We start from the raw sequence: 21,231 nt of genomic DNA, 5'->3' as shown, positions 1-21,231 counted from the left end.
CCGTACATAGAAAGGATTTGACTCTATCTGGGTGATTGTTGACCGATTGACAAAAGTGGCCCATTTCATTCCGGTCAAGGTAACTTATTTGAGTGCAAAGTTAGCAGAGTTGTATATGGAAAGGATTGTATGTTTACATGGTGTACCAAAGAAGATTGTTTCGGATAGGGGTACACAGTTCACATCACATTTTTGGCAGAAATTGCATGAGTCAATGGATACGAAGTTGAACTTCAGCTCAGCTTACCATCCTCAAACAGATGGACAGACTGAAAGGACAAATCAGATCTTAGAGGATATGCTAAGAGCTTGTGCTCTGCAGTATGGGACAAGTTGGGATAAGAGTTTACCTTATGCCGAATTCTCCTACAATAATAGCTACCAAAAGAGTCTTAAAATGGCACCGTTTGAAGCATTGTATGGCAGGAAGTGCAGAACACCATTGTTTTGGAATCAAACGGGGGAAAGCCAAGTCTTTGGACCAGATGTTTTGCAACTAGCAGAAAAACAAGTGCAAACAATAAGGCAAAACCTAAAAGTTGCACAGTCCCGACAGAAAAGCTATGCGGACACAAGGAGAAGAGATTTGGCATTTGAAATTGGTGATTTTGTCTATCTTAAAGTTTCACCCATGAAAGGAGTAAAGAGATTTCATACCAAGGGAAAGTTATCACCTAGGTATGTGGGACCATTCAAGATCATTAACAGAAGAGGAGAAGTTGCTTACCAGCTAGAACTACCAGAGCAGCTCTCAGGTGTTCATGATGTCTTCCATGTGTCGCAACTTAAGAAATGTTTGAGAGTACCTGAGGAACAACTACCCTTGGAAGAACTGGATATCCGAGGAGATCTATCATACAAAGAGTATACAGTGAGAATCCTGGAAACAGCGGAGAGAATCACAAGAAGCAAAATAATAAGAATGTGCAAGGTTCAGTGGAACAGACACTCAGTGGATGAGGCAACGTGGGAAAGAGAGGAAGATCTGAGAACTGACTATCCCAATCTCTTTGAACCATCCGAATCTCGAGGATGAGATTCATTCTAAGGGGGGTAGGTTTGTAACACCCAAAATTTTTACCACAAATTAGCAATTAATTCTTAGCATTTATTACATTTTCTAGGTATTTTTAACTTAGGCCAAATAATAAATATTGAATAAATAAAATAAACTATAAGTTTAGAAACTTGTTTGTTGCATTCATGCCGAGTCATATGGGTTTTGATTGAGTGTAGGGCTAGAAGATTTGAAATTTGTATTCAAAACTTATTTGAATTTGGCTTAAAAATGAAAATGGAGAAAATAGAATTTGACAAACATTTGATTTGAAAAAAAAGAGAAAGACACCTTCTGGCCCAGCTAGCCCGACCCTTTTCCCCTCCTCCTCCCGCTGGCCTGTCCCGGCGGCCTACCCGTGCGACCTGCTCGCTTGGGCCCGCTGCTTCTTTCCCGCGCCGGCCCGCAACGCACGCGGCCCAGTTGGCCACCTGCGCGCGCGCACACCAACTCGGCGGCCCAGCTGCTGCTTCGCTGCGGCCCGCTTCGCGCGAAGGCACGCCACTGCGGCCTGCTTGGCTTCACCCGCGACGCTCGCCCCTCCCTTTCTCTCTCGCTGCGCTCTGGCCCCACCGGTCAGCGTCCTTTCTTCTTTCCTTTCTTCTTCCCCGAGTTTCCTTTTCCTCCCCCGGCATTTTCCTTTCTTCGGCCACCGATGGCGCGTCCCCGATGGAAATCATCGGCGCCGTTAGGAAGGTGCCGAGCCCCTCCCTGCTTCCCTTCCTTATTTCTGCGCACACCGGGCCTATAAAACCCCAAGCCGACCCCGCCTTCTCTCCCCACCTTTGCCCGCTACCGAGAGCCACCACCGCCGGTGAGAGCCTCCCCCTTCCGAGCGCGAACGCCGACGCCAAGGCCACCCGAAGCTTCACCAGATCTTCCCGCGCCCGTAGGTACATTCCATTTCGCATTTTGGCGCTGTTTGGCCCAGCTACGCCCTCACCCGTGCTCTCTTTCTCTCTCCAGAGCCCCGCCGCCGTCGACACCGTGTCTGGAGCTCGTCCCGAACGCCGCGTTCCCCTCCAGGCGACTCACGGTGAGCCCCTCCACCTTCCCGTGCTCTCAGCTTTCATTTTGGCGCCCTAGGGAGCCATAGCCCGAGGTCCCGGCGCACCGGCCATGGCGCCGCCAGCCTTTCTTTCTTCCCCGGCGAGCCATCGCCCGGATCTCACCCTGTGCTGTCCGATCATCAAGGAACGGTCCAGATCAGCTAGTACCGGTTCGGTCCAAAGCGGACCGTGGACTCAGTCCACCGTGGCCGCGTCAGCGCCCACGTCAGCGCGCCCACGCCCGCGTGGTGCACCGCGCCCAATGAACAACCGCCGCATGTCGATGAGTCAGCAGCCCGGTCAGCCGTCGGGTCAAACCCCAGTCAACCGAGCGCGTTTTGCAGAAAAGCCCCCGCTTTTTCCAGAAATCAACCCGCGGTCCAGTCCAGTTCAAACTAATTTTTATTTAGTCCTGTTTTTATTCATTCAAGTCCCTGAAGTTTCCAGAAATAGTCAGCCCAGTCCAGATTTCATTTAAATTCAGATTTTTAATTATTTTAATTCGAAAATAGGTTAGTTTATTTACAGAATTGCCATTACATCTTATTTCATGCATAACTTTCACGTTTTAAGTCCGATTTGAGTGATTCTTTCGCTCATGTGTTCGTAGAAATGCGTAGAACAGATCTGTAAGCTTTTCAACATATGTTTTCACTGTTTGGTGTACTGTTCTAATAGAGTTCCATCTTGTATGCATGTAATGATTGGAATGATGCTTGATTGATGATTGGATCACGATTAGAGGGTGAGCCATTCGAGGTGACTGAGGACCCCTAGCAGGATCAGTAGTACTCCCAGGACGACTTTGAGGAAGGCAAGTGTACCCAAAGGCCCCTTGTTACCTATGAACTACTACCACTTACATTCATGCATGAGTTTAATTTGAATTGCCTTTAAGGACTTTACCTAGATGATTCATTGTACCACATATCCTTGATACCTGGGTTTATTGGGTAGGCATTTTGGATAGATGCTGCAGCGCTTAACATGAAGTAATTGTTAAACATATTTAAAGACTATATGCAATGTGATAAAATGGAACTTTTAGCAACAGATAGGGGGCTAGAGTACGGGGTTGAGTACTCTAGTGCCTCTCCATAAGGACTTTATCCTGAAGCGGCAACCCAGGAGGGACCGTACAACCCCGAGTGTCAAATGGCTCTGACTTTAACCTATTATCTAGTTTGTACTAGCTCGTCTGTAGCTCCAGTAAGGGGTAAGAGGGTATCTTTCCTTTTTCTGTTAGGGTGTGCACCGTGCTGCGATGCCCACATGTGCCATTCCTTTGTAGCTATGATTTGTTAGTGCAACTAGCTAAGGGTTTCATAGTGAAACTCTACCACACTTCCTAGGAAGAGGTGTAGTGGGTCTCGCGAACCCCGGCATTGGGAATCATGGCTCGGTGGGTAAAGATGTACAATTTCTGTAGAAATAATTAACCTATTATAACAGCCATGCTCACGGATACGAGCGGTCTGGATCCTTCGAGATTAGTGGTTACTGTGGATGATGGATGGTTGGGAATTGAGACAAAGCTGGATGATACTTTAATACCACTTGGGATTTGGGGCTGTTCATTAAAGTAGTAATTCAGGTTGCTAAAAATTGATCAACTAAAATTGCGAACCGCAGTCAAACAGTGTCAAGCCTATTTGAGCCTCATAGATCCCTTTGTTATACTTGCTAAGCATGGTGAGCTTACACTTGCTTTACATCAAATGAAAATCCTGGATGGGTAATAGATAATGGATATGAAGAGTTTCCAGAGGATGTCCAGGACTACTAGGAAGACGTTCACCAGTTGGAGTCCCTGTGGCAGTTGGGCTAGTTTTTCCGCTGTGTTTGTAATAATATTGCCTTCGAGCAAACTTTGTATTTAACTTTATGATGAGATATGCGATGTAATAAGTACTTTACTTTGATACTACTGCAATTTGTGATATATGTGTGTGTTTGGACATCCTGGGCGCACATATATGAGTGCTTGGTTTTGCTTTGCAAAATTGGGTGCGACATTCATGCAGTGGGGGTCGACCGGATTGATGCAAGCATACTTGAACTAGGCAAGAATCGATAACTAACTTATACCAGAGTCACAGTGGAGGTTGACTGGATCGATGCAGCCATACAAACAGAGGTATAAGCCATGACAGTACTTACAACAAGAAGTGGAGGTTGACCGGATCGATGTAGCCGTACGTGCTGAAGAACTCATCAAGATCTACTCTACTCCTACTCCTAAGGGGTGACCAGAGCCAAAAATGTAAATGACTTGTATATTGGATTGATTGTTGTCCCTTACAATAGCCAGAGTTTGGTATTTATACCCGGAGTCTAAACATGAATCCTACTCGAGCACGATTCATTACAATTTTCTGGCATAAAAGGAAACATTCCTAATTTAAGATAACTTGGACCCTAATCTTTTCCCTTTTGTAGAGTCCATCATGTTTCAGCTTGGTGTCAATCGTATCCTTTGTCATTATCTGCCAGCGCTGCCTGAAGAAAGCCGATTTAGGTGCCGCATTTGAATCAGCTAATTCCGATCTGCATGCAATTGCTTCCTTGATGACATGATCTTATTAGCTTTTAAGTCTCTACGAGACTCCTTCCAAATTTTGGTGTAAACACATGCCCCCCAATTTTGGGATAAAAGTAATTTTATTCCAAACTTATCATGTATGTATCCCTGATTTGTCCACAGTCATGGGCAGAGAATCTTGATCTGGGGTCTACTATTTGTCACCATCCACAGCTCATGAGCCTATGCCTCAAAACTATTACAAGAGCGTCACTACTTCACGGACACTTGGATTCATCTTTCTGGGCCGGCTATAAAATGTTTATCCAACCCTAGTGAGAGCAACTCAACAATCCAACCATGTTTTTCTTCCATCTGCTCCCTCGAGTGCTTCTAGCTCCACCGGACCCTCCATGGTCCATTTTTTTACTATGAAGATCTAGAGTGGTTAGAAGAATCCTTGTGCATAGGGTGATTGTGTCGCTCATTCTAGCACCTTGTCGAGTAAGAGGATCAGCTACTATGGCTAGAAGAAGTCTTGTGATATCACCTGTGTCTTCTCACCATGCTCGTAGAGCTGTTCTAGTGTTTGCAAGGGCTAAAATGTGTGGACACCTTCCCCTTGTTCGTTCCACCAAATGCCCACCGAGAAAGCCACAGGCTTCTTTCCCATAGTTTCCCAGCCACCGAGAATCAGCTGGGCATCTGTTGGGTGGCCTTTCCCCTTTTCCTAGCACAATTCTATGGGCTGACGTGACTCAGTTCATGATGACCTTCGGCCTTGTGGGGATCTGGACTCCCTTCAATCCAAAGAAGTCTTGGTGGGTCGGTCTCTAGTCAATGTAAATTCTTCATATTCGCCCCATGATATTTTGTAATTCGGGGAAGTAATAAGTCTAAATTTGTTATTTCTTTGTTATCTGTCCCCTAAATTTCCAGATTATCGATTCATTTCTATTCCTGATTTCAGTTTTACACCCCCAATGAAGTCTATCTTCTTGCCTTCCCGGGCTATATATATGGGCCATGGCTCTAGATCAAAAAACCACCCGCTTTGTCTCAAACCTCCTGCATCCTTAGTATAGTTTCTGCTTTTTCCATAGGCTTGAGAACATGAAGAACAACAATAGATCTGCTGAGGAGGCTCTTGATGGATCTGCATCATCATGCCAGCGCATCCATTGTCAAGAGGGTGCACCTCGTGATGCTCCTATCATTTTAGAGCAGAGGGCTGACTCTGCTCAGCCTTTGTGGTCATCCTCATCACCAATTTGTTGCTAGCTTCCCCGCTATCTGAGGAGGCCAAGAGATAACGATGACTTGATCTCTTCCATTGACCAGACCAGCGAGAAACTTGTCGACTGCCTCGCTATTGTAGAGTCGGCTCTGGCCATAGTTTAGGGCCGATCACCCCCTAAGGCTAACCCGGTGCGGTAGAGGCTAGCCAAGGCTAAAGCCAAAATCGCTGGTAAGACATTTACCATAATTTTCTGTTTCTTCTAAACTTTTGCCTCTAATACCCTGATCACCTCTTCCTTAAATCCTTTAGATCTATCGGCTCAGCTAGAAAGCCTCCATTTAGCTACGGACCATTGTGGGGGTATGGCCCCCAAGACATGGGCCGCACCATCGGAGGTGGCCCAGCCCACAAGATCAAGGCATGCACGGCGCTGCTCGGCGTGCACCACAAGACATTGTATAGTACCAAATAGGATACTTACCTTGTATCCCTACCTCCTCCAGAGTATATAAGGAGAGGTAGGGGTCCCCTAGCAGATAGGCTACATCAAGCTACTTGGTCATCTAGATCAATACAACACACCAAAGACACATGACGTAGGGTATTACGTCGATCAGACGGCCCGAACCTGTCTAAATCGCTAGTCTCTATGCCTTGTGTCACCATCCGGTTCCTGATTATGCGCACCCCCACCGACAAATCTACCATCACGGGATACCCCTCGGTGGACTGCCAATGATATTCTATCGACTAGTTGGTGCGCCAGGTAGGGGTGTGCGCTTGATCCATGGGCAAGCCAGATGGACCTCAATTCAACATCGCATTCTCATCATCAATCTTGTGGAGATCCATGCCAGGTCCATGATAACTGATTCATCGCTGCTACACCAACCCCTATGATATCAGATCTGATCTTAGAACCACCTCCAAGGTCATCTTCACCAACAACTCACTGAACCGCCAGGTGTTCGCCATCAACGCTGACCAGATAACGCCATACGTCGCCGATCAAACACTCTGTCCAAAGCTAAGTCACACTTTAATATTCTTCTAAATATTCTCCGATCTTCATATATCGCTATAATATTTCTCCGAACTATTTTCTCCATATTTGCTCTCCAAACGATTTTTTGAACCCTCGAACAGTCACGTTGATGCTCGGACGCCTCTAGAGATGGCCCTGTCTCTAGCTCCTCCCTACACGTGCTATAGGCTCCACGCTCTGCGTTATGGGTGGTCGGAAGTGGCTCCTTGGTCACGCCTGTTCCTCCTACACGTGCACGGGCTCCACGCTCGACGTTATGGACTATGGGCTAGCTAGGGCTAGAGACTCAGCTACCACTAACTGTTTGGGTGGTTTATATTAAATATAAATACATCTTCGCTCCTACTGATCACCAAGCTACATATGCTATTTTTTCTCTGAAGTTCATATATTTTTACATCATGTACTACCTGTTCTACATGTTTGTATTGCAGGATCATCATCTAGGTGATCAGACCACCTGGTGCTTGGACTTCTCCACTGATCAACTGGTTGGACCGCTTGGTTCATGGACTCCATCGCCGACCAGTTGATTGGACTATTTGCTGTTCATGCTTCATCGCTAGCTACGCCAGTTACTCCTTGGCCCTCGGATTCTTCGTGCTTGAGGACTAAGTGGGCATACTTCACCACATGGATGTCATCAGCTACATCGGTGCTTAGACCTCGCCGCCTATGCTGAGCACTCCTCAGTGCTCGGACCTCGCCGCCTACGCCAAGGACTCCTCGGTGCTCGGACCTCACCGCCTACATCGGGGACTCCTCGCCCCTCGGTGCTCAGTCATCACCAGTGACGCTAGGGACTCCTCGCTCCTCAGTGCTCGGACATCGCTAGTGACGCTGGGGACTCCTCGCTCCTTGGTGCTCAGACATCGCCAGCGACATCGGGGACTCCTCGCTCCTCGGTGCTCGGACATCGCCACCTACGCCGAGGACTCATCGCTCCTCGGTGCTCGGACATCACCACCTATGCTGGGGACTCCTCGCTCCTTTGTGTTTGGTCATCGCCAGCGATGCCGGGGACTCCTTGCTCCTCGGTGCTGAGTCATCGCCAGCTACACCGGGGACTCCTTGCTCCTCGGTGCTTGTCATCGCCAGCGACGTCGGGGACTCCTCACTCCTCGGTGCTCAGATATCACCGCCTACACCAGGGACTCCTCACTCCTCGGTGCTCAGACATTCCGCCTATGCCGTCATCACCAGTGATGCTGGGGACTCCTCGCTCCTTGGTGCTCGGTCATCGCCAGCGATGCTGGGGACTCCTCACTCCTCGGTGCTCGATCATCGCCGCCTATGTCAGAGACTCCTCGCTCCTCGATGCTCGATCATCGCCACCTATGCTAGGGACTCCTCGCTCCCCGCTCCTCAGCGCTCGGTCATTGTCACCTATGCCAGGGACTCCTCGCTCCTTGCTCCTCAATGCTCGGTCATCGCTAGTGACACCGGGGACTCCTCGCACCTCGGTGCTCGGTCATCGCCGCCTACGCTGGGGACTCCTCGCTCCTCGCTCCTCGACACTCAGTCATCGTCACCTATGTCGGGGACTCCTCACTCCTTAATGCTCGGTCATCACTGCCTATGTCGGGGACTCCTCACTCCTTGCTCCTCAATGCTTGACATCGCCAGCGACGCCGGGGACTCCTCACTCCTCGGTGCTCGGACATTGCCGCCTATGCCATCATCGCTAGTGATGTCGGGGACTCCTCGCTCCTCGATGCTCGAACATCACCGCCTACACTAGGGACTCCTCACTCCTCGGTGCTCGGACATTGCTGCCTATGCCGTCATCGCTAGCGACGCCAGGGACTCCTCGCTCCTCGGTGCTCGGTCATCGCTAGTGACACCGGGGACTCCTCGCTCTTCGGTGCTTGGTCATCACCGCCTATGTCGAGGACTCCTCGCTCCTCGCTCCTCGATGCTCGGTCATCGCCACCTACGCTAGGGACTCCTCGCTCCTTGCTCCTTGGTGCTCGGTCATCATCGCCTATGCCGGGGACTCCTCGCTCCTTGCTCCTCGGTGCTCGGTCATCGCTAGCGACGCCTAGGATTCCTCGCTCCTCGGTGCTCGGTCATCGCTGCCTACACCGGGGACTCCTCGCTCCTTGCTCCTCGATGCTCGGTTATCGCCACCTACGCTGGGGACTCCTCACTCCTCACTCCTCGGTGCTCTATCATCGCTGCCTATGTCGGGGACTCCTTGCTCCTCGATGCTCGGTCATCGCCACCTACGCTAGGGACTCCTCGCCCCTCGCTCCTCGGTGCTCGGTCATCATTGCCTACACCGAGGACTCCTCGCTCATCGCTCCTCGGTGCTCGGTCATCGCCAGCGATGCCAGGGACTCCTCGCTCCTCGGTGCTCAGTCATCACTGCCTATGCCGGGGACTCCTTGCTCCTCGCTCCTCGGCGCTTGATCATCGCTAGCTACACCGGGGACTCCCTAGGTGATCGGACATCGCCGGCTACGCCGGGGACTCCTTAGTGCTCGGATCTTGCTACGTCTCGTCGGTGTGCTATCAAGCTGCTCCATGCTATTCGGATCAGGGTGCTGATCTTGGGCAGCACGTCTAGGGTCTTGATACGTGCATGTTAGATGATGTCGTCAAGCTTTTAGACTTCTTTAACCCTGCTACAAGATTCATTCTTCATCTTCCAGTAGGCTCAAGGACTAAGTGGGCACACTTCACCTTGCGGTGAATGTGCTTGTTCTCATCTCGAGGCTACATCTAGGGACTGGCTGCCTGCTCGGCTAGTCTTCTACTTTATGACCCTGACACCACATGACTATGTCACCTACTATCAGGCTCAGGGACTAGCTATGGGGGTATGGCCCCCAAGACATGGGCTGCACCATTGAAGGTGGCCCAGCCCACAAGATCAAGGCGTGCATGGCGCCGCTCGGCATGCATCGCAAGACATTATATAGTACCAAATAGGATACTTACCTTGTAACCCTACCTCCTCCAGAGTATATAAGGAGAGGTAGGGGTCTCCTAGCGGATAGGCTACATCAAGCTACTTGGTCATCTAGATCAATACAATACACCAAAGATATAGGACATAGGGTATTACATCGATCAGATGGCCTGCAGCTGTTTAAATCGCTGTCTCTGTGCCTTGTGTCACCATCCGGTTCCTAATTACGCGCACCTCCACCGACAAATCTACCATCATGGGATACCCCTCGGTGGACTGCCGATGATATTCTATCGACAACCATGCAGCGGGATTCGTCAATGCCAGGGGCACCATTTCGATAGTTCGCTTGTATGACATCCCAAACCATGTCAAAGAAGTTGCTCTTCATGGCGTTCGTCATGGCGCTGCCATGGCACTGGCTGCTGCACAAGTTCACTCCGGCCATGATCTTCGGATTCTTCCCCATGGAGCTCTAGCCACCGGATACCCTGAAGATTATGAGTGCCTGGTCGAGGATTTCTCTGACACCGCTAACTCTATAGTCCCAACCTTCCAGTCCAATGATATAGTGAATAAAGTGTTTTCTGGTCTATAGCTTGTAATAAGTGACATCAAGCAAACAATTCCATCAGTCTCCAATGATTTTCCTTTTACTTCATGCACCACTTTTATTCGTGTTTGCCTTGCTCCTGTGAGAGACACGTATCGTATCGGCTTTTACCCTTCTGAGTTTATCTTCACACTAGAAGCGATACCTTTCTGGTATCGGTTATTAGAACTGACAGCTGAGCAAATTGGCTATCAAGTATTACTCCAAATGTTAGGGTAATATTCCTTTAAATATTCCCCATTCGATTGCTCTGCTGAATTCCTCTTCTCCTCTCAGTGTTTCCAAAAATGTAAATATTACCAGGCGCACAACATTGGATCCGATAAGGTTTCTCCAGATTAGCAACCATACCGGCTATCTCGCTTTTGGCTGTCAAGGGTAATCCATCCCTAGCTTTCTCTAGAGTCTCATTGCCATTGACCTGTCATAAGTACATCTTCAAGAGCATCCCTAGATCAGCCGAAGAAGTCAAACAGATTAAGGGAGCTAATGCTATTTGGCTTAGAAATTTTGAGAGCGACCCATGACGTTCTAGACTTGAAATCTGCATGTCAACGCGTATCTTGTGAAGAATCGATCATACTCTCCGTTATTTAATTACGCTTCTTTTTTTTCGGCTAAAGAGCTGATTTGATACAGCCTGATCCTAGACTTCTAATCCAATCAAGTCTGAAAACACTGGCTTTTATTAAGAGAACCCTTCGATTTCCTACCTTCAGTTGCTCAACACCGAATTCCCATCGACATTAGTGAAGTGGCGCTTCACCTTCCATTAATTGCTGGTTGCCTTTTGCAGCGTCCTAGGGCATCCGCCTCTTTGCTTTAGGTCTTCAAATTCTAGCTGGTAGCTTTGGCCTCGAACACATCTCCACTCGCAACTGTTCCTTTGCTCTTTCTCCGCCTATTCGAAACCCTATAGCAGTTTTCCTTCTCCCTTTTGTAGATCCAATCATCCCTCATGGCCGGTGAAGACAACCGAGGCAAGCGCGTGGCAGAGGAAATCCCAGAGGAGAACATGCCGATGAACCAGCGTCTCTGATGCATGAGGTGAGATTGACTTTTTTTGTTTATGATGATGACCAGTTCTGACTTGCCTACAGGTTTGTTGTGAATGATAACCTCTGTCCTCTTCCTAGGCCCAGTGGGCCTTCTAACGCCACATCTTCTATGTCGACCTTGTCGTTGGATTCTTGCGACTGCTACAATGGCGACGACGCTCGGCGCTACCTTCATGAGTGGAGGATGGCTCAGAATCGTTATTCTGAGGTGACTTGGGAGAACGGCCAACTAGAGATTCACCTTGGGGTCTCTTAGGCTGCCCTTCACGTGGCTGAGGAGGAGGCCAGCGCTGTCCAAGCACGGCTGGCTGAGTCTGACACCATGGTGGCGGGTAAGATAAATTCCAAGAACGCCTCATTCCGATTTCCATTATCTTTATCTTCAGCTCAGATGGTGCAATTAGAGTCTCTCCAACTGGTGGCGAACATAGCCACGGATGCCATCAATGCATGGGGTTCCCCTATCAATGCTCATCTCCAAGACGTCCCGGTCTGCGTTCGGGAGATTGCCCTCCACGGCGTTCGTCATGGTGTGGTGGTGGCGCTGACCGTGGCATAAGTCCAAACTGGGTACGAGCTCCATGCCATGGAGACTGGTTTCCCAATGGGCGTTGGCCCTGAGGAGCATGAGGACCTACTCAAAGAATTCATCATGGCAGCGGAGGCCATAGTAGACATCACATCCGCTCAGGATGTGGTGAACAAGGTCTTTGATTAGTCTGTACTTAGGGTAATCTGATGAACAAAGACTCCGGTTCTTTCATGTATGCGCCTCATTGCAATGCCCATGTGTATGACTTTTTTTCTTTTTGTTTTTGCTCTATAGGCGATACATATCGTATTGACTTTTATTGTCTTTGAAGATTTTCATTTTTTGAACTAGAGGTGATACCCTCCTGGTATTGGCTATTAGAGCCGAGAACAAATCAGCTATCTAGTGTTGATCAAATGTTAGGATAACACCCCACTGAACTTTTCATATCAAAGGTCAAACGATTAATCAACCCAGGTCAAGCGTCCTTTTAAGCGAAACAGAACTTCTTTAAGAAATCCATTAACTTTGAATCACGCTTGCACTTTGACTCAGCATTCATATACGTCGGCCTAAATCCATCTCCAAGACTCAATGTTTATTTTTCCTTTAATCCAATGGCCGATGTGAAGCCATGACTTTTCTACTAAAACAAACTCTCAGAGCCGATCGCTTGCATCGGCTGTTAGCTTTCATTGTTGATCTTAATGAAGCCTTCTTCCCATGACTTGCTAGAAAAACATTCGAAGTCTCCTAGATCCCAAAAGACTAGATTGGCTGTTGCGATGCTCATAGACTCATTAGCACGAACTAGTTCGACACTATCTCCATGCCATTGAATCAAACACTAATGCATGGTCGATGGCATACAATAGTTCACATGAATCCAATCACGATCGAGGAGCAAACTATACGACCCTTTTCCATCGATGATGAAAAATATTGTGAGCAGAGTCTTGCTTCCGATTGTTAGTTCGACGTTTATTGGCCCCTAGGTCTTAGACGTATTACCTCCAAAGTCTTTATGCATCATGTTAGTCTCCATCAGATCTTCTAGTCCTTTGCTAAGTTTACAAAAAGTAGTGTAAGGCATAAGATTGACAGAAGCACATCCGTCCACCAACATCTTGTTCATTGACTTCCCATCAACAAGACCTTTCATATATAAAGCTTTTAAGTGCCGATGTTTGACTAGTTTGTCAAATATTGCTTGCTGTACAACCGTTAACTTGGCAACTATTTCCTCATACTCTGATTCATCAAAATCTAAATGAACTTCTTGATCTGCCGGAGCTCTGAATTCTGATGGCAACAGAAAAGCTATTTGGATATTAGGAAATGGTTGCTTTCTATCGGCTGTTTGCTTGGTACGCCATACTTGAGGTTTACCAGATGCTTGAGCCTGTTCCATCTCTTTATTCCTTAGGCGATGCACCCTTCTCTTCTGGCTCCTTGTTAAACCTCCTGGACACCATTGGCCTTCTTGCCAAACATACTTTCTTTCATTGCCTTCTTCATAATTAGCCCAGTCTTGGTGAATAACTCTTTTCCTAAGCCAATCATGAATACTTTTATTTTTTAAGCATCGATCTATGTTATTATGATGATATGCATTTTGGGCATGGATAGACCGTGTGGTTGGTTTGAGACTTTCTATACTCCCAATATTGATTGCTACATTTTGGACAGTCATGTCTGGTAGGAAACTTCAAACCTTCATTCTAGCAATGTCTGAAGAAAGAACAATTCTAATGTAATTCGGCTTGTTTCCTTTCATACCTCTCTTCTTTCAGTTGATGCTGGTACGCTTGATCCCTTAACCAACACTGATAATTCTTTTGTTTCTACCATTGCCACTTATTCAATAGAATCTGAGATATAACCCATGGCTTTGTCATCTCTGCTTTTGATGTCTCTCCCTGCTCGTATCGGCTCTTTTGCTTGGCACGACATCTCCTAATCTCTCTATACTCGTCAGCTGATATTTGCATCTTGGGATCGACTGCTCTAGTTTCTTTTGATTTGGCTGATGTTAGGACCTTAGTTTTTCCTTTGAATAGCCCAGCATCAACCATGTTTAGATCTCCTGGGAAAGGATTATCGTCAACTTTCATTTTTCAAGGCATATCAAATTTGAGCCTCCCCTACTGAATAGACCTCTATATATGCTGCCAAAAAATTCTACATTCGTTGGTGGAATGAGAAGTATCATTACAGAACTTGTAGAATTTCTAATTCTTTAATTGATCAGGGGGCAACTTGATCTACCCTTTCTCAAGTAAGAAATCAAAGAGCTTGTCTAATTTGATGACATCAAAGTCATAGCTCTCCCCAACTCCTCTTCCCCAAGGATTTGGCACCAATATTGTCTTCTTGCCCCAATTCCATTTAGCTACAGCAACCTCTTCTTCTTCATCTTCATAGCCATCATCGATTGAGTATGGATCATAAGCTTTGGCTACTATGGTACTCTTCTGGAACCGGGTATCTCTGTGCATACTCTAGAATTAGCTATTGAGTGCTGCTACTCGTTGAGCCAATTCACCCAAGTTATCAAATTCTTGTCCTAGCAACTTTTCTTTTCACATCGGCAGCATTCCTTGAACAACTAAAGCAGCTAGTTGATCATCAGCCAAGTTTAAGGAGAAGCACAAGTTCCTGATTTCTCGAAACATCTGAAGAAATTTAGTGCCTGATTTATTAGTCTTCTATCTTATAGTTGTTAGATCGGTAATCTTCTTTTCTCTAGTCCTAGTGTAAAAATATGTATGAAATTTCTTCTCCAGGTTAGCCCAATTAGCAATGGAAACCAAGTGAAGGCTATCCCTGATAAGGACAAGGAGAAGAAATGAACTCGGTGGGCATCCTCAACTGATGCTTCATCCAATTGTGTAAGATACCGACTGACATGTTCTATCATGCTTGTACTATGGCCAGTAAACTTAGCAAACTCTGGGAGCCTGTAATTTGTGGGAAGAGCAACCAAATCATACCATTCTGGATATGGGCATTTGTACGAAAAGGTTAGCCCTTTTAGCTTTAGACCGAACTAATTCTTCATCATCTCAGTCACCCTCAATAGTAATTCATCAGCTTGCGAATTTAGATTTCTTTGCACCTGCTGACCCATCTATGGATTGAAATCCCATGTGCCTTGGTATCCTAGATTTGGCATCATGTGAAGGGTGTTATAATCCATGACATAGTGATACCCTTGTGGAATCTCGATCTGCTAGGCCCTTTGCTGGCTTGCTGCTTGAAATCTAATTGTAGACATAAGGATCTATATCTCTATGGATCTTTTGAATTGATGGTGCTATTTTTTGAGCCGATGATGGTATGTGGCCTGATATACCGAAATTGATCACCTGGTTCTGACCTTGCCCCGTCGGCTATTGCACATGCTGTACTGACGGTCCAGGATTGTATTGTATCTAATTTGTAGTAGTTCCTTGAGCCTATTCAGATGAACCCTAAACTGTCTCAACATCACCATTACCAGCTGATGCTGCTTCTTGATGGCTGGTACCTACTTGATTAGTCCCTTGGGTCGATGAATCTAGAATGTTGTAATAAGATGGTCTACCTTGACAACCTAGAAATCCATGAATCACCTCTCTCATGGCATCGTGGAATATGTCCACGAAAGCTTCGTTATGGCTTGATATGGCATCATGAACAGATTTGTCTACAACTTCCTTAAAGAAATGCCTATCTTCATCTTTAGTTGTATCTGTTTGCCCGTGTAGCAGAACTCTTGGTAGTTGAAATTCTAAACAATTGTGTTGTCACGTGTTTTGGTGTAGGACAACAAACATTTGTTCTGAAACTCTTCTGTAGCTTTGCTGATGATACCCTTATCCCTATCAGGTAGATCTTTATAATGCAGCATAAGGATGTCGTTATTGTTGTGAACCGCCATGACGATTGTGGGGTCCCACCGGGCATGCCAGAAATGTGTGTTGACATAGAATTTTCATCCCATGACAAGGACACACGCAACAAGCGGGAAGGGTTTGCTCAATGGAGCTGTAGATCTGCCTAGCTTCAGCGCCAGGATGGTCGATCATTCGCACTCCTTCCAAGATGTACCAGTCAATTTGACCCTATAATTGACAAGGAGAGAAAGCTTATCAGTAATTTAGGGCGAAACTTGCCGGTGTTGCCAGACAGTCCTGAATGTGTGGCTCTGAGAGCCAATATAAAAGCAGATCGACTAAATAGTCGATTCTAGCATATTCATGAGAATAAATTGGTTAAAGCTCATTGGGTTGTATAAGAAAAATCGTTATCATTCAAGATAAATGTCGTTATTTGAGCAGATATTAATCAGTGCTAATAAGATGTTAACAATGATTGGTTTATGCTGAGCCAATAATTACAAGCAACCGAATGATCAGTGCCAATAATTACAAGCAACCAAATAATTACAAGCAGATATTAATCAGTGCCAATAATATGTGGATTGCTTGCTCATTGCATTTAATGTTTATCTCCCAATCTATACATTTGATTGGTTCTATGTAGAAGAAGAAGACAACAACAAAGGTTACCAAGAGAGGTGTTCAGAAGGCACATCCTAAGATGCAACCTAGTGTTTTCACAAGGTCATAGAAGAATCATCTAGTTGATGTTACTGCAGTGACTAATCAAGCTGAAATCTACAATTAGCCTATAGAGGAAGGTTAAATGACTACATTCCTATAACAAATTGAACTCAAATTGTAGAACCAGCATTCCAAAGTACTATTACTAATTCTATATTGCATTGTAGCTGATGCAGGCGAGCAAAATGGCTGCCTGACTGGAGATGAGCATATACAATCTGAGTTGAACCTCTCTAAAGCTGCCACAATGAATGATGTCAATGAAAATGGAGAAATAGAGGGTGCCAACATTTCTAAAGGTGTGTCATGCTCTTGGTATTTGTTCTTCGCATGTTTAGCTTGTCCTGATGGTTCAGCAAGTGCATAGTACCATAGAAGAACCACAAGTTGAGCTTGTCTTTGTAGTCAAATTGTGCATGCTTTGCTTCTCTACATGAGCATCAGTTCAAGTTATAGTTATTTTCTGCTCAAGTCAACCTAGTACTGCTAGGCTCAATTAGTCAATTATATTAGGATATTTATTATGGTTGGTTGATACTTGTCGACGTAGAATTTTCATCCCATGCTGAGGACATACGCAGCAAGCCGAAAGGGTCTGCTCGATGGAGCTGTAGATCCGCCTAGCTTCAGCGTAGGGATGGTCGATCCTACGCACTCCTCCTAAGACATGCCAGTCAATTTGACCCTATAATTAACAAGGAGAGAAAGCTTATCAGTAATTAAGGGCAGAACTTGCCGGTGTTGCCAAACAGTCCTGAATGTGCGGCTCTAAGAGCCGATATGAAAGTAGATCGACTAAATAGTCAATTCCAGCATATTCATGAGAATAAATAGGTTAAAGCTCATTGGGTTGTATAAGAAGAATTAGTTATCATTCAAGATAAATGTCATTATTTGAGTAAATATTAATCAATGGCAATAAGATGTCAACAATGATTGGTTTATGTTGAGCCAATGATTACAAGCAACCGAACCCCTTTTTTATATAAAGAAACAATTCAACACCATTTAACCATTTAATAAAGATAAATCTAATGAACATGTTAGATGTCATCTATCGCAATGACCAGTGGGGCATGAGGCAGAATCATGTAGGCCGTAGAAATAACAATAGACTCGATGACCGTAACTCGTTACTAATATCAGTGGGGCATGAGGTAGAATCATGCAGGCCATAATACAATAATAAGATCATGGGGCTAACACATCTATCAACCTATCTTTACTTCAACGGTCTCGTGATGCGAACTGCTCATGAAAGCACTCGATATCAGCTAAAATAGCCAATTTAGGCATAGCGCATAATTAAAGTCATGCCTTATCAGGAATAGATCTACTGAATAACGATCCCCACTTCATGGTGCTAATAGTGGGGTGTGAGGCAGAATCATATAGGCCATGATAATAGGTCATGGAACAGTTTTTGCTAGGCAATAAATCTACTCAAGACGCAACATGCTTTAACCGCACGCTATGCACGATCAAGATTGATGTAAAGCAGCCGATAAAACATAACTCATCGTTTAATGTATAGATTAGATCAGTTTTAGATTAACAAACAATGGGCTAAATAGGATATAAGGCTGATCTAGATCAATCCCAATCAGGCAGAGTGATATTGTTGTAATTTAGATGAATAATAAAAGCAATAAGCAATATCGGTAACTTAATGAATCTACCAAAGGCTGCCATTCTAAGGTAGAGCCGATAACTTGACCTTGATCTAGTTCATGCAGTGGGGGTCAACCAGATCAATGCAGCCATACTTGAACTAGGCAAGAATCGATAACTAACTTATACCAGAGCCACAGTGGAGGTCGACCGGATTGATGCAGCCGTATGAACAGAGGTACAAGCCATGACAGTACTTACAACAAGCAGTGAAGGTCGACCGGATCGATGCAGGCGTACTTGCTAAAGAACTCGCTGAGATCTACTCTACTCCTACTCCTAAGGGGTGGCCGGAGCTGAAAAAGTAAATGACTTGTATATTGGATTGATTGTTGTCCCTTACAATAGCCGGGGTTTGGTATTTATACCCGGAGTCTAAACATGAATCCTACTCGAGCACGATTTGTTACAATTTTCCGACATAAAAGAAAACATTCCTAATTTAAGATAACTTGGACCCTAATCTTTTCCCTTTTGTAGAGTCCATCATGTTTCGTCCTAGCGTCGATCATAGCCTTTGTCATTATCTGCCAGCGCTGCCTGAAGAAAGCCGATTTTGGTGCTGCATTCAAATTAGCTAATTCCGATCTACATGCAATTGCTTCCTTGATGACATGATCTTAGGAGCTTTTAAGTCTTTGCGAGACTCCTTCCAAATTTTTGTGTAAACAATACTCCAATGCTTAAGATAACTCATGGATAGACAATTTAATCACTAGTGCATGACTAAAATTCTGTACTTCATACATTGTTCATAATAAAATAAAAAATGGCTCAGTCTTGAACACAAGTTTTGATATTATTGTTAAATCAACAACTTTAATTTTCATAAGTTGATAGGATTATATTTAACTAGTATCTATTACTACTTGTGTTTCTGCATTACTGAGTGGTGAATTTCTTGAATCAGAGTTTAGAAGTTTATGCTTATCCTTTGTAGATGACCCATTTGATGAGGAGGACTGGATAAGGGGACCTAATATTGGGAGAGAACTTGATTCAATGACTCGCTCAAGGAGAGGCAAACTTCCTTTGGTTATTGAACCAGGGAAGAAAAGACCAAACTCAGTGATGATTGCTGCAAAATTTGCAACTGAGTGCAACATTGCAGTAAGGAACCATGTTATGATATTTCCACATTAGAAGGAGTACAAGAAACATCCTAAGATCATCAAGGGTTACATAGACAAAGTTGGTGTAAGTGTTCAAACTTGCCTCTTTCCACTGTTTATTTCCAACACTAACATTGTGTATTCAATAACATTTGGCAATGTTGTTTACTATTACCAGACAAAGTTTCATATAGATGTAAAGGCAGCACCTATGAAAAAACATGTGTGGCTATGATGAAGAAAGCTATTCGCCAGCAGTGCTACAAGCTCAAAAAGAGGTATTTTGATGCTTTGCCACTACATCTAGTGCCCAAAACATCTCCTGTGACCTCAATGACTGATGAGCAATGGGATAAACTTGTGGAACACTAGAAAAATGAGCAAAAAATGGTAAGTTCATCCAACTATTCCCCATCTCATCATGTTGATGTCATATGTGCTTAACAATAGAACTGTGTTGCTAAAGGTGACTTGTGAGAAGAACAAAGAGAATAGAAGCAAAGTGCAGTTCCATTAGACCACTGGTTCTTGCAGCTATGAAATGCAGATTGTAAATTTGGTGAGTACAACTCACTGGCACTTTTCACTAGAACATGCTGTTTGAGCTTCAATTGCAAGATATTGTATATGAACTAACTTTAAGTTGAATGCCAAGTATTGTCATTTGTTTGTCAGGTCTTTTCTTCTCTCCATATTTAAGAGAGCTTTGTATGTAGCTATGCCACATAGATTAGTAATAGTTGACAAAAATCTGCTGCTGGTTGCTTGGTTTTCAAAATTATGTCACAACATACTAAACTTGGGGCTATAAAATTAGCTATGGCACTTTCACTAGAACATGCTATAACTTTAGTTTGTTTACTACCTTTTATCTGTGTTAGAAATACATAGAATCAACAACAGTTTTTTAAAGTGCCCTTTTCTATTCATTTTCAGGCGGACAAGTATAAAAATGAACCACCAAATGCACTGGAACTATTAAAAGAGATGCACTATAGCAAAAAGAAAGGGTTTGCTCTTGTAGTTCAATCTCTTATTGTAAGTAAAATCATACTTAGTTCATAACCAGATGATACATTAGGTTCACATATCATGATCATTTAGCTATCTATGTCTCCTCCACTGCTAGGTTGAAGTGGAGAAGCTAAATGAACCTATAGATGATGGTCTTGAACTAAAGGATGCGACGGATGTGGTCTCTGAGGCTCTTGTTCAGAAAACTATGAAGAACAGATTTCTTGTAAATGTGGGGCCCAGAAGCAAAGGTACTTGTGTCAGTGAGCGTGACCTAGAAGAGGAACTGGTGGTGGAGAAACAAACATCAAGTGATCTTTGGGAGGTTATCAAGACTCAACAACAGCAAATGGAAGAAATGATGAAGAAATTCTAGGAATCAGAAACAACGAGGGTTAAGCAAGAAGAGGAATTGAAGAAAAGGCAAGCTGACACTGATGCACTGATCAAGACTTTGATGTCCATGATTCTAGGATGTCAAGCAAAATAGTAAGGTTGTCTTGGGTTATCGGCTGGCGCACCGATGCTGTTGGATGCTTCTTTTGGTGATGGATGCATTTTGGCAAGTTGTCTTCCTACAATGTTAGTCTATGAACAGGTGGATGCATGGTCTTTTGTTTGAACTGATGCATGATCTTCGACCTGTGCAGTTCTGTGAACCAATGCATGTTCTATGAACTGATGAACTGATGTAAGGTCTGATGCATGTCCTAGCCTATGGTGTGCCAAACTTCTTATGTAACTGATAGTTACTATGTTGGCATATATTTAGATGTATCTGCGAATCTGTGATGATGT

At 44.9% G+C, this 21,231-nt stretch overlaps 1 pseudogene; it reads left to right on the top strand.

The window, feature by feature from the left end:
* The window catches only part of LOC136467123 (uncharacterized), a 42,501-nt pseudogene extending 21,578 nt beyond the window's left edge, over positions 1-20,923 (top strand).
* The last annotated feature ends 308 nt before the right edge of the window (positions 20,924-21,231 follow it).

The sequence above is a fragment of the Miscanthus floridulus genome, chromosome 1, assembly GCF_019320115.1.
Source record: "Miscanthus floridulus cultivar M001 chromosome 1, ASM1932011v1, whole genome shotgun sequence".
Lineage (NCBI taxonomy): Eukaryota > Viridiplantae > Streptophyta > Magnoliopsida > Poales > Poaceae > Miscanthus > Miscanthus floridulus.
This window is presented reverse-complemented; position numbering and strand designations above follow the sequence as displayed.